Below are 16,331 nucleotides of genomic sequence, written 5' to 3'. Positions count from 1 at the left end.
TAAGGAACATATTTTTTAGAATCAAATGGCTTGAAACTAATTACTAAGTTATCACATTTATATTAGTTATAAAATTAAATACATCCCAATATAAAATTAATAATAATATCACGTATAAATAAATATAATCTATAACAATAAACATCATACAAAATAATAATATACTTTATTTTACGTGACACAGACATTAGACAAATCATGTAACGAAACTTGTACCTAGTTTTGTATTTGATTCAATGTCTCAAACGTTTGATATAGGTATCCAGTGGCGTCTACATAACTTTTGTATGAAGGGGATCAGAAAAAAAAATTTTAATCCTAGTATCTGGACATTCAAATAATAAATAACAAAACAAATATATTTAATGCATTTTATTTCAAAACCACAAACTTTTTTAAAGTCATTCCTCATTTACTTTTTCAACACTAATTGGAATGTATTTGATAAGTATGTCCCTCGTCCATGTTAATACAATATTTACAATAGTTTAGTATAAATGCTTAAAACCCATCCGTGCATCATATAATTGCACATAATTGCTATAATTCAGACTTCAAAATAGTTTGACCTTGGAAACGAAAGTATATCTATGAGTTTTGCCTATAGGTACATAATATTATTATATCAGATGCGGAGATGTAACTGTTGATTTTTGATCTACTCAAATTAATCTGTTATACTACCTTCGATGAATGCGTTTTATATCAATAGCTCCATATAATTTGTCGTCAATTTATAGCCAAGTCATAGACACAGTATTCATTTTCTTTTTATAATTATTATCTATTTTATGTTATAAAAGGCACTATAATTTCAACAGTGTGATTACAACCATGGATTTTCCTGTGGAGAGTTTATTTTCACAAAAATATTCCATGTTTGTAAGACAAAGACAATTGATTTTACTATTGAGTACTCAAATGCATGTGTAGAATAAAAACAGAAACATTTATACAGAAACATGAGTAAATACCTAATGAAATATATGGAAAATATGCTGGACCCAAGAAATTTGTGTTATGAATTCATACACGTTTTTGAAATGAAACAAACACTAGAGAAAGAAAAATAGTAACTTTGATCACGGCATAAAAACCTTTTTAAAATGAAAAAAACACTTTTAAAAATATTCGAAATTAGTGCCGCCGTGAGATTTATTTTTGTTATACGGTACTATTTTACGGCATACTTGTCCTATTACCGGAATGTAAACAAGCAACGTTGTTATGTATAAACAATTTTCTATACCTACAACATTTTTTTTTTAATTTTAAAAAGAGGTTTTTATTGTTTGAAATAAAAATATAGGCCATTTTAACAATTCTGTAAGAAGACGAAAAAAAAACAAGAAACAAACTATATATCCCACACCATATATCATATTCACGACTTGGTTCTATAAAGTGTACTTTATTTACAAATAATTGAATTATCGAAAGTCACACATAAATATAACTAAAATGTATAAAATGAATAGCATTGTAAACGTAATATATTAAACACCAGTGCGTCATTAATCATTATTCGTTAATAATGAATCATGTTCAATCGTTATTAATTTAATACATTTGCAAACCATTCATATTGTTTTGTAGTTTTATTAAATTATTTTATATCATAGTAAATTAACAGGTGTATTTAAATATTAGATTAAAAAACCACTATAAGTATGATTGGCTTATTGTTTATAAGATTTTCCTATAATTCATTATTATTGCTATTATGCATTATTTAGGTAAATATTAAAGTATATTAATAATATAATTACTGCTAGAAAATATGTATAATTACTATATAATAAATAATAATATATAGGTATAATTAATTGACGGTATAACATTAATATGAAAAAACCGATAGATAGAAGATAAAGTATATTATAATATGATTAAAATGTATTAAACATATGTGTAAGAACTAAGAACCTATCACAAGGATTATAAAATCTATTTGTAATTGTTATAGGAAAATGGATAATTTGTATTTTTTAAATTTTTTTTTATATTACAATTCAAAATACTTTTAAAACTCTATATTTTTAAAAAACTTGTTTTTATTAAATTAATCTGATACTGTTTTTTATTTTTATATAAACATTAAACAGTTTTAATAAATAATGAATCTATTTTATTTATTTTTTTAAATGTCCAATGTAGGTAACAACAAAATTTGTTGAGATGACCATTGACGGTTGACGGCTGACTTTTAAATAATACTAAACGTGTTTTATATTACAATATCGATATAGTAAATTATTAATTAATAAGTTTAGCCTTTAATATCAGGAATTAAAATTCATGTAGAAATATACAATTATACATTTTTCCATGACACTTAAATTATAGAATGTTATAACTATATATTAAATTAATATAATAAATAATAGGCCATTTTAACTTTCCAGTTTTTAAATAAACAATACACTTTAAAATCATATATTTGAAAATCTAGAAAATGTGTATATTTTCTGTAAGACATAAATTAGCTAACTAAGTTTAGTTTTCTATAGTTAGCTGACCATCGTACATAGTTTTCATACTAATGAAGCAAACTTTATAATAAACGGCCAAAATGGAAATCATCGAAAGAGTTTGATGTTTGTATCCCAGTTAATAGATTAGTAACGAAAATTATTTGTTGGTTTTTATATTTATATTATAAATATAAAAACCAACAAATAATTTTATAAATTTTATAAATTTTATAATAATTTGATGTAATATTAAGACGTCATACATATTATAATATATTATTTTAAAACATTAGAACACTTGCGATAAAACTACTATTTAAATTGACATTTTTTTCAGAAAATTGTTTTTTAGGTAATAAAAGTGCATTAATGGTTCCAAAAGAGTATTTTAAAAACAATTGTGTCTTGTATTTAGTACCTAGGTACCTACTGAGTTTTTTCTCAAGTACTGTGTATCTCGTAATTAAATAGTATTTCTACTCGATATATTTGGTATTTTTAAATTTTAACAATGCACATTTGTTATGCTTCATTTAATCCAACGATTAATAAAGAATCTTTTTATTCATCTCAACAGTCAATATGAGTTTGTCAAGACTCGGTCCTAACAAGTTCAGACCATAATTTAAAATAATCGTCTTTTTGAAAGGCAGTAGTCGATTTATTCAAACGATAATTTCCTAAATTGTTATGTTATACTCATATACTAAAATAATTATCAATTTATGAAATATTTAATTGTGTAGGTTCAATCCAACGTAATTAGTTTACGTGAAGTATAATGAGACATGGTCATGTATAACGGGACTATTGGTTTGTGGCGTAGATGTATGGGTATTTTTGGCTGCATACTACTTGCGTACCCGAAAGAAGTCAATTAAGTAGGTAGTAAATTCAATAACCAATTATTTGAATCCCACTAGTCACTATCGGTTAGTGGGACGTAAATTAGGTATAACATAATATAGGTAATACAAAATATACACATCAATTGTGTTTGAAAAGTCGTTAATCGTATGTTATGATGGTCAGTATAAATATAAAATCATTAAGTACCAGTATTTTCATACACCTATAAATTATGTAACTTAGACTTAAATACGTTCAATAAAATATTTTTGTAGAAACAAATATAATAATTTTAAATATTATAATACTGCAATCTTAGTTTTCATTAACATTTTTAATTTTAACTAGTATAACAAATTTGTATAAGAATTTAGGTAAGTATTGTTATTATTATTATTTATTGAAATTATTATTACATTTAAACATTGAAATTTTTTTATTTAAATTAAAACATAGTTAAGACATATAAAATAAAATGTGCTGGTATACAATTTAAAAACAATTTAAAAACCATTCAAATTGACAAAAAAAAATATTAGAATTAAAATGTAAAACTATTATTTATTTTATTACTATTATTATTTGTTTTATTTTTATTATTATTATATTTACATTTGTTATGGACGGTAACTTTGTGCCTAAAATCCCAAAATAAATAAAGCAGGTAAATATTGAACACAAACCTGCACAGACGTAGCGGTAACAGACAGCTTTTGTCCGGGCTCAAAATTTAAAGTGGGTACTCATATGTATTTAGCATATTATCTGCAGCACCGTCCGAAATAAGTCACGAATCACGAGTAACTTTGGAAAGGATTAAACACAAACGACGGGGGATTGTTGATCAAAGTTTGTATTTATTATGTCCTTATTGACTAAGTGTATTGTTTTTCGTACATAAATATGAGAAAAGGAACATTTTATCTTGAAATATTGACAATGGTTGAAAATTGTCAACTGTAGAGTTTATTATAATTGTTTTTAAACAAAAAGTGTACTGGTCAGTGTTAGTCATTATAAACAATATAAAATACAATTATATATTATTATTAATTATAATATACTTGTAGGGAGGCAGAGTGGCCGAGCGTACTAAGGCGTCGGTGATGACGCACACCAGCGCTGGTTCAATACCTCGGTCGCGGGTGGCATATTTCTTCGGGCAAGTCATGGTGTCCGAAGAACAAGTGCCGCCATCCCCCACCCGGGCATGGCAGATGCTTACGGGTGCCCAAATCAAAAATTCTGCCAAAACAAACACACACGTGTAAACAAAGCTACAGTACCATAGGCTAATGACCTAGTAGAGGAAGCCTTAACCCTAATAAAAAAAAAAAATAAAAAAAATATACTTGTAATAATATGAACTCATTTTAAAAGATGACCTGAATCCCCTTTGGGGTGTTATGTATTTACTATTTACTATTCAGTTCTAAAATTAATGAGGTAATTTATGCTAACTATTGACATAATTTTTTTAATGTGGAATACTAACAGTAATGTGATACCTATTCATATTGTATTATCAACATATACTGAACGTGTCGACACATCCACCATAATTAAAACTAGATTACCTATTATGACGTACTATTGTACTAGTTGCAATTTATCCATTAAAAATAAAATAAATAGATTAAGCTATCAGGAGGTACGATTACTCAATACTTCTTAGTACCTACTTTATTCTGAAAAAAATAGAACCAACAATATCAACTTATGTCTCAAAAAAAAAAGCTTGTGATTTTAAATAGAAATTTATTATGATACCTTAAAATTAATAATTGATTATAATGTTATATTTTTTTAATTCAAACAAATATTTAAGAAGACATTTAAAACTATAATGATAAGTGAAATTATTATTAATATTATAATATAAAATCTTGTATAATAAAATGCAAATAATTTACTAAAACAGTAATATTCCAAGGAAGCTGTGTTACTTAGGTTCTTGTGATCAATCATAAAATTATAACAGCAACTTAGCCGACATCGTTTCGTAAGTATCTACTTATATTTTGTAAAAACAAGTAATCTGGCTATTCTTCAATCGAAATTACGAATTAACTTTTATTTATGTGATCCTCTACAACTTTTTTAACTTAAGTTAATTTATAACTGAATTATGATTGAATTTTAATTTCAATTGAATAATTACAGAGTGATTTGGGTTTTTGCCAAATGTAAATACGCACATGTTATAGATATACGATTTTAGGTTGTTCTTTGTTTATTATACAAACACATTTTAAAAATTACAACTCTAAAATGTTGATTTAATACACGAAAATATATCAAAATAATCAGAAAACAGTATTTTTAGTAATGAATAACCTCTTCAACTAGGTACTTTTCATAAATATATACCTATCAACTTCCATTCACAAATTACAATGAATAAGGCGTTAGTATGCTACGTAGTGTTTCAAAAAATATTATTAATAACAAACAAAATAATAGGTATAATCAAATGTCATTACTTAGAATATGAAATAAATCCAAGATAATATTATAGGTATTAAATACAGTAATTTTTATCTTCAGATATAATACTATTATACTTATAGGGCCTGCCTACGGTTAAACTTCGATTAAGCTTAATCGACTGATAACAGTGATAACAGATATTTAACCGGGCAAATTCGGCCAGTTAAACTCCGGTTGACTTTAATCGGAAATGGTACAACAGGCCCTTTACCAAATATACTACTTTAATCATACTACCTACTTAATTGTATAATTTAAAAAAAGTTAAATAAAAATATTAGTTATGTCTAAATAAATAATAATACAATAGAAGTTATTGTAACTACTTTCATCTATTTAGAGTATATATACATTTATAATTGTAATATTTTATGTATAATAAAACTAAATAAAAGAAAAAAATTTATTTGTATACGTTATTTATCATAGGTCTCTGAAAAATATTACGAGCCTGACGTAAATATTATGGTCTTTCGACTAAATTCAATATCTGACATGAGTTAATTTACTACGTCAAATGCATTATTCATATACACGTGTGTAATGTATACAAATATTATGTCAGAGATTGTAAACTAATTTCAATGAGGGTAATTTTTTCCATACAAAGGAGATTAATGTTTTCTCTAGAGAAAACTTAGTACTAAACTAAACTTGTTTTTTGACCTCCAGAGTACAAGGTAGCTTTAACAGCTTGATTTAAATTAGCCTTTATCATAGAAAATTAAATTTGACCAATAACTACTTCATACTTGAACAATACATTGAACACCTGTAGTTTGATAATAATAAAACTCATGATAAGTATTTAAAGCTTTTAAAGGTAGGTATTTAAACAAGTCACAATTTATTGATTATTTATTAAAATTAAGATATGATTTCAAAAACCCATTAAGTTAAATACATATTAAAAGATGGTAAATGTTAAATAATTAAATATATTTTAAATGCATTAATAATAGTAAAACATTTGATAAGATTATAAATTTGTATTTGATTAATATTAAGCTCTTTACCATCTATATATAAAGATAATTTGTTTTTTTTTCATTACAACAAAATATTTTGATACCCGTTGCTGAATTTTTATTTAAGTTGTTGTCGCTTCTTAAAATGTTGAGAAATAATGAAGACCTACGTAGGTATTATAGTACATTACAGTGCATTAGTGCAAGAAAACATAATCTATAATCTCGTATAATATACCTAGTGGTGAGTTTAAGTATTTAATTCGAAAATCTGAAGCATTAATAATATCTAATACTATAGTATACAATAAATGATTATGAGTGAACCTTGAAAAATATCGATTAAAAGTATTTCAATAACTGATGAAGTGTATAACAATATAGTGCCTATGTAATTAAAAAAAAATATTGCTGAATATTTTAAGTATTTAGTATTATTATTATTATGATTAGGTATTTTATTTGATGGAAAGCTTTTAAACAATGGTTATTAGCTATTAACAATATTATTTACATCACAATTTTTAATATCTAAATTCTAAATTAATATGTTCTTATCTACAGTTCCGTTAGTTATAAAAATTATGTTATTCTAACTTTCGTTTTTGTTGATTCGATATAAGGTCATAAAATAGCGTATAACTGGTTGGGTACATTTTTTTCTCCGTTCATACTGAAGACATTTTGAATTTAGGTTCGGTTTTAAATTTTTAGTATCATTGTTTTAACTTTTAAAAAATAACATCCAAATATACCCAAGTCAATTTTTACGGGTACCATGCCATATCATAGACAGCTGCAAGCCTGCCTCACGATTATGCACATCTGTGGATTCATGTAAAATGTACATTTTACATTTTAATAAGAATTTATATAAAAGTACACACACGTATCCGCAAATTTAATTTTTATACAGGTGCAACATTTTACATGGTAAAACCATGCAACGTGTCATACTAAAAACGGAACCGTACACGTTAATATTATTATCATAGTATCATACTTAAATAAAATTACAACAAATTGTTGTAGTTCTAGTATTTTAAATTCTGACTTGAAGGTAAGGATTATTTGCATATGATGATATTATATTCTTTGGTGTTATCCTAAAAACAAATTTTGTAAGAAATTTCATAAGCATTACTGCTTTATTAATCATCAAAAGTTTACAAATTTAATTGTGTATTAAACTATAAGATCAATGTTAATCTCATCATAAAAATACTCCTATATCACTGAAAATATTATGTACTATATTCTACTGTACTACAGTAAAACTATTATCGTACCAATATTTTACCAAGTTCGAATATTTACTGAAGAAATGTATTTACTCAGTGTGACTTACTGAGGTATATTGACATAAATAAAATATTTTCGAGAAAAATTATGGGTTCATGTAAATTGTTAATTATTAGTTCTGAACGAGGGAAACGATTAGCATTATAGTCGAATTATATAAATAAAGATTTGTTGGATATCGTAAAAAATACGATGTATTGAAATACCTGGAGATGTTCAAGTAATTAAAATAAATTGTACTGCGCTCTTTTTCCTGGACCCGGGAAAACTCTGGTTTGTGACTTGTCTGCTAGTCATAATCATACTGCAAATCCACAGTCAAAAATCTATGGGCAAGTTAAAAGAGAAAACTGCAAACGACGGGCAGAAGAATCCATTTCATGCAGACCAGTAAAGATAATTAGATCTGAATTACTAAAATCACAAGAATACGGCATTACCCCTAGGTACATCAGTTAAATGTTTGGATATAACATCAATCGGAAAGAAAATCTATGCTAAACGAAGAAAATAATGTACATGTACTATACAAGTCGTTAGACAAAACGTTGAATATTCTTTACTCGATGATTGAAACAGTTATGGAATTTGCAGCTTGACATAAGCTTTACGTTTAAGAACCATCATTTACTCATGCATCAGCAAACAAAAAATTTGTTTGTGTAACAACAGTCGATAATATATTATACTAATGTTATGTCAATGTTGCATTTAAAATCCTGTTGAAATGTTAACGCATAGATAACATTTGTGGAATTCGTAAATGCATATAAATGGGTATTAAGATCTACACAATTCCGCAAATGTGTAGAATCGTAATCTACCGTTACCATAAAACTATTCTTGTCTTAAAATGCTCAGGAATACTTCTTTGCACTCAAGGAAGCTAAATGGTATAGGTAATTAAAAAAAATACTTGATTAATGTGCCGGTCAGATCAAGGACATCTTTTAACTATATAATAAACGTGAAACTACTTTTATACTTATATACTTTGAAACGGCTAATCTCAGAAACTACGAGACCGATTCGGCTGATTATTTCTTTGTCGTGTTTCTAATTATCAGGACAAGGTTTTTATGAAAGAAAATTATAGGAAAATCAACCAGAAAAGTAGGAAACCTGGAAGATAAAAATACAACAGTGGCGCCTCATGATCTGTCATAATATATTTTTTGTTTAATGTAAGGTTGACATTGGTAATAATTTCAAAAAACTTAATTACTATTTAACCTTCTCGCGCGTTTATAATATTGTTTATCAATATTTATATTTATTATTAATATTTACTATCGCGATGGTAACAGAATTATTTACGTTATTATTTGTCTTAAAAATTAATAAAAAATTGAAAACAAAATTCCGAAAAGGAAAATCTAACGTAGGTCGCTCAACGTGAGGGGCAAAAACATTGCGATGTTATAGAGAAAATGAAACAATTATTAATTTACCTAATTATTATTAAGATTATGATTGAATATAGTTTATTCAAAACCATATAACCAGTGTTGTGCATTATCTAGATAAGTTATCTAGATAAAAATATTTATCTTTTTATCTTATCTAGATAAAATAAATATACACTATCTTTTTATCTTATCTAGATAAATAAAATAGTTATCTGAGAAAAATTATCTAGATAATTTTTTTGTGAGAAATAAATTTTCTAAGTTTGTTTTGCTATTTTTATTCGATTTTATTTTCAAGTTATAATAATTGTAAATATTTACACGTCGACTATTTTGAAAAATTTAACTATTTTGTTAATTATTAACATGATAATTTTTATTCAGTTATTGTTTAGTTATCATTTTGAATTTTAATATAAGGTATTATTAACTGATTAATGATTATAAATAAAATACTTTTAAAAAGAAAAAGTTTTACTATATAGTGATTATGTTTTGTTTTTATAAATTATAGTTAGGTATTAAGTAATAAACAAAAAAAAGCAGATTTTACTTATTTTGTGTCTCCAATAGTAAAATAAATCATAATCTTATACTTTATTATTATTATTTTTTTAATTCAAAGGCTTTGATTACAGTGATTATTAGCCTAAGTTTGCATCCTAAATGTACTTAGAAAATATTAGAGAAAAGTGCAAATAATAGAAAAAAGAGAACAAACTTTATATTATTTCATTTATAACGAAATTGCCATTTTACAAATGCAAGCTTTAAATTATGTAAGTTTTTTTCAATTATCTGTTTTTTATCTAGATAAATGTGGTTATCTTTTATCTATTATCTAGATAAATATTCAATGAATTATCTGTTATCTTATCTAGATAATTTTTTAGTTATCTTTGCACAACACTGCATATAACTTAGTAAAAATGGTATTCCTAACTCTAACTTTTTGACCGTTGTCTCGGTAACAGTGTTGAGAATAGATAACTAAAATATTATCTAGATGAAGATAATAGATTATTCACAGTGAATCTTCACCTTTAAAAAATCAAAAACTGTGGCTATGCTACACATAATAGGTACTTGCAGCATTAGTTGTATTATGTTTTAAATTTAATAAATATACTTAGGCATGTACTTAGAAAATACTTTTTAGTAAAATAAAATATTTTGAAAATTGTATTAAGTATAGGAATAGATAAAATAAACTTGATATAAATCTTAAGTGTTGAAGGTTATTCGTTTTTGAATTACAACAAAATAAGAAAATCGATACATTGGAAATCGAGTGAATATTCAATGTTGTAAACATTTGAACTTCAAACGCTCATAAAAATTTAATTTGACTTTCTTATAGACATTTTTTTTGTTGATAAATGTAGATACCCTTACAAGGAATCTTGTATTACATTTTAAAATCTTAGATTTAGAAAAGAAAAAAATTTTAGGAATTACTTAAAATAATTCGCACATTTTTATGATTTTTACGCCTTTTGACAAAATTCAAACTTTAAATGCTTTAAAAAAAAATTGTGACCTTGTATTTTTATATTTTTCAACTGTCATTGTAACAATATATTAGGAATCTTGTATTCAATTTTCAAGCTTTTTGACTCAACGAATAAAATTGTATTGGTATTTATAGCCAAAAAACTAAGAAAATGGAAACTGAAAATGTCCGTAAACCACTCAAAACAAATCGAAATATTTTGAACATTTTATTGTGTATAGAAAATGTTTATATAAATCACCAACCAAAAATTGCATGTATCTCCGGTCATTTGTATTAGAGTTACACCAAAAACCAAAACCGATTTTGCGTAAAAAATGTACGTTGAAAAATTTAATTTAATTTAAAACTAATAACAAATACTAATTTGCCACGGAGATACTAAGTGTGATACAGGACTTTCAGAAGATGGATATTATACAATAATAATAAAAATATTGAATAAATAAATCATCAGCGTAATATTTTTAATTTCTCATATTTTTATGTATTATTTAATTATTAAGAATGTCCAGAATTCAAGTGCAATATATTCATAAATATTGATTGTATTATTTTTTTAATTGATTAAGTTGCCTACCTTTAAGTGTAATTAAATTATTGTATAAAATATTTTTTTTTTAAAAGTGGAAATCTGTAGGTATGGTGTGCCGCGCGGTAAGAGCATCTGCTGTAACCGTCTCTGAGTTCAATTCAATTTTCAATCAATATATAAGGATGAATTGCAGTTTTAGCACTTTTCTACAAGAATAAATGGTAAAACAAAAAAAATAACATTGTAAAAACAATAAATTTCTTGCTTTTCAATACCTTTAGCATCTTCAACTATATTCAGGTACAAAGAAAGAAAGTATACTCTGAATGAAGTTCAAAACAACTGTACTTTACATAGTAAATATTGATCAAAAACGCAAGTTCAACAAAATGAGATCAAAAACTCTGTTTAAAATTAAAACTTTCTCTATAAAAATAAATTAACGTTATTCAATCATTTGTTTGTATTATAAAATTTCATATTAAATATGAAGCATACATTTTTAACCCCTTGGCACCTAGCATGAGTAATTAGTAGTTAACAGGTTCATTGAAAATAACCCTCATAATTAAGAAAAAAACTATATTTTTTTTTGTAATTAGAATAATTCTTATACCTCATAATATATTGGTTTTAACTAAAAAGCAATATTTGACAACTTGTAAAATAAATAAATAATTTTTGTGTGGCTATCGTGTTGAAAACTCCTCTAAACACACGATAATCTAAATATAGAAGATAAAATATAATCAAATTCAAATCCATGTCTAGACACTATATGGCACAGCTGTCACCGTATAATACATTCAATCACCTATATAAGTTATATTACACTATGCTAGTCCAAGGAATTGTTTTACTTCTCACAATATTTTTTACTAAGAAAAAAGTTTTAGAAAAACGTAGGAACGCAGGAAGAAGTGTTTATTTATAAGTCCTATGCAATTTAATGTAATAACGAACAACAATAAACGCTTTTCCGGTGTTATAATTATTCTTACTTCCATCGGTCTTGAACATTTATCATAATAAAAATAGCATAAGAAGTAAAAACATATTTTTAACCTATTAAATAGACATCATTTTAAATTTGAATTTCTTATAATATACATTTTGTAACAATATTATGATCATCAAAAAATTTAAAAATATCAATAAAGGCAGTCCTAGTTATAATTTTTATACTAAAATAGGATCTTACAATAAATGTATGGTAGGTAAATAGTATTTTAAACTTAATGTTGGCTTAACAATTTGTTTTATTGTTTTAGACTCTAAGGGAATTGAGGGATTTATTGATTTTACAATTATGTTTTATTATTTATTGTATTTTTCTTTAAGCCTTTTTGCTGCAAAAAGTTGCGCTCACAAAGTTTTATGTGACCTTATTATCTATTGATTGAAAATCTTGTCCGGTGTACTTTGAAAGTAATTTTTACCATAAAATTGTATTTAACTTGTTGTAAGTAAAAAAATACTAAATTAATTAATAATTCAAGTGACCGTGGACCTAACCGCATTATGGATTGTTTTTTGTTACTTTTTTCTATCATTTCTGTTATCACATAATGCCATTAACCTAACCTAACAAGACGAGTATATATATAGACAATAATACAAACGTGCTAGGTACCTATACTGGACTACCATTTTAACAACCTGCCAAATATTTTCACTCACACCATACATATTTTTTGGTCAAACTACTCAACGTATTCATGTCATAAGTGTAGTGGTGATGACAAACAAAATAATATGATGTCCACCAAATGATATACATATATGGCCTACGAGGTAAAGTTGCTTGGAGTACGTACTCTGCAAGGACCACTATAATGTATTCACCAGTCCTCCCGAACTCTTTCGATCTGAAACTACTTCTACGCGCTTTACGATAATATATGATATGAGGTTCTAGGCACTTCTTGCACAACGATAACGTCATTTCCTGAGGTCAGCTTAATATCATAATTTATTGTTAATTTTCACCGTATCTTTGCGCACATCATAATCTATTATTTACAATTATAACAAAACGACAGGGCGTATACCTATATAATATAACAACGGTAATACACGGACATTGTGCAGTGCACCGCATTGGTATTTCGTTTGTTAACTCTACAATACCTAGCATGTCCGTGGTCGGGAGAGCGTGGCAGAGTGGTTGTTTACGTCCCATACGAGTATTTGTAAAGGGGAAGGGGTAAAAATGTACCGCCCGACCTGCCAAAAATTCCGCGCATGCTTACACATAATATAACTTCCCAACATCCACCACCGGCTTACCCTCCCCGCGATAGGTATATAATAGGTTAGATACACCCCCCTCATCGCACCCCTGAACCACCCGTACGCGATCTACTTCTGCTGCTGCTGCTGCTGCTGCTACTACTGCTGGCGCTCGGGCGCCCAGAAAAATAAATTGTCCACACCAGATGCTGTCTGCGTATTGTGTTCCACCCACCACCCACACCGCCACCCACACCAGCATCACCCCTCACCCAATATCACACAGTCAAATGCCGATATACCGCATCATCTATGGCAGCACACGTACACGTGACGCGCGCGCACACACACGCACACGCACACACACACACACACACACGATGTCACCTCGATAGTTCTATTAAATAGCTTGTTGATTTAAGTCGAGCGAATCACCGTCAACATTTCATAACATTATCATGACGCCATAGGTATATAGAACTCCTTAACGATTTTTGGAAAACATTTTTAACGGTTAAAACTAAATTGGATATATCGTATTGATTTTTATTTTTATTTTTTAATCTAATACTAATTTTTTTATTTTATGGTTTTTAACTTTTAATATAGAACAATTGCAATATTCTAAAGATGATTTCTCTAGATTGTACCTATGGGAATGATATAGGGCGATTTTCGTAGATTGCACACTAATAAAAATAAATTAAAAAAAACATAAAAACCCGCAAAAAACTATTCTTATACGTGAACACTATATACCTAGTTTGTAATGTTATATAATCATGTTTTAGTGTTATGTCTTTTTTTTTTAGATGTCTTTTTTTAAGATTATATTTTAAGGTCTTAATCTAGAATATTAGCAAAGTAATTTCTTAAGTCGATAAAAATATTAATATATTCATATTTTTTATGCACAATGAAAAATGTTGGTTTTACATTTTATACAAACGACCATAACCTTTACTTCAATAAACTTAATATAAATTCTTTCAATATTTTATTAGATAAAAAAAACATTACTTATCATTTTTTCACATAATATTATACCTATATAATAGAGGTACCTACTTTATTTTTTCTTTATTAATTGATGACCAAGAATACTGGGTTGACAATAACATATTTATAATTTACAATATAGTACTACAGTATATTGTACATATTATCTAATGATTATGCAAAAACTTTAAGCCGATGTTACACTAAGATGTTCTGTTTCAGCAACTCAAACATACACACATACATATAAAGAATAGAGTGACGACTATATATTATTGCAGAATTCATAAGGTATAATATTTTCTAAAATATTGGCAAACATTATAAATCAGTTTTTTAAATGAACTAAGGTTATTTATAAATTATAATGTTTTTATTTGATATAACTGGGAAATTAAAAATCTAAGAAACTTGACGGTTCAACAATTATTTATTTAAATGACTGTAGTATAAAATGTATTCTTATAATACAATTTTTAATAAAACGATTTTTTGTTTAAAAATATTACTCTCAATTTTATTTAATACAAATTAGTAAAAGAAAATTTCTTTGTTGTTCAATATATTAATCAAAAATCTAATTATATTCAAGCATGAGGATTTATAAATAATTTGAATGAATAGGAAATAAATAAATAATAAATAATAAATTTAATTAATTAAATTAATTTAAATAATTTATAATGAATAAAACATATTTTTTTACTATAATCAACACCAAAGGTTAAATAAAAATAAACACCAAAGATTTTATAAAAATAATGTGTATAATTGGGTAAATTGTGTAGTTTTTTTTATATCAAGACTTAAACAACATATTTATGAAAAGTAAGTTCTTATAATATTAGTCTTAAGACAATTATTTTTTTTATTTATATAGTTTTTTTTAAAAAACTTTATTTAGTTTAGCGCACCTATATTAATACAATGTTTCTTATATAATATTATTAATTACTATAATAATGCAATGCATTTAGAATAACGATATTCATTAATTTTTCTTTTTATGTCTTATAAATTATTCAACACTAAAGGTTCCAATCTCTGTTAATAATTATTCGAATACAATGATTCATATTAATTACAAGATAATTATGCCTATATATTGCAGTTATCGTGTAATTTTGTGAGCAGAGCTATTTAAGTTTCCATAAAATACGAGGTGCGATTCCTTAACTACTCATATCCGTAGTTTTTATTTTTGATTAATTATTTAATAAACACGTCATAAATTCTCTAAATTATATTAATAAATAAAAGTTATCAATGTGACAATGTATATTGTATACGTCTTAAATACAATAAAACTAGTAATATGCTGAAAAACTATCATAACCTATGTAATTATATTCATATTAAAAATAATGTAGGTAGGTATTTACTATGTTGTTTAATGGCTTTTTACAAAATGTAAAATATACGCCTATAACAGGTTTGTAACATTCCTTCCCATTCGTGCCTTGCAAAGTGAAATTACATATAACTCAAAATAAAAATGTATATATTTTACACATCTGGGTGATGTACCAAATAATAATTATGAAAGAGAATTAATCAGAC

This window comes from Metopolophium dirhodum, chromosome 6 (genome assembly GCF_019925205.1).
Source record: "Metopolophium dirhodum isolate CAU chromosome 6, ASM1992520v1, whole genome shotgun sequence".
In the NCBI taxonomy this organism is placed as follows: domain Eukaryota; kingdom Metazoa; phylum Arthropoda; class Insecta; order Hemiptera; family Aphididae; genus Metopolophium; species Metopolophium dirhodum.
This window is presented reverse-complemented; position numbering follows the sequence as displayed.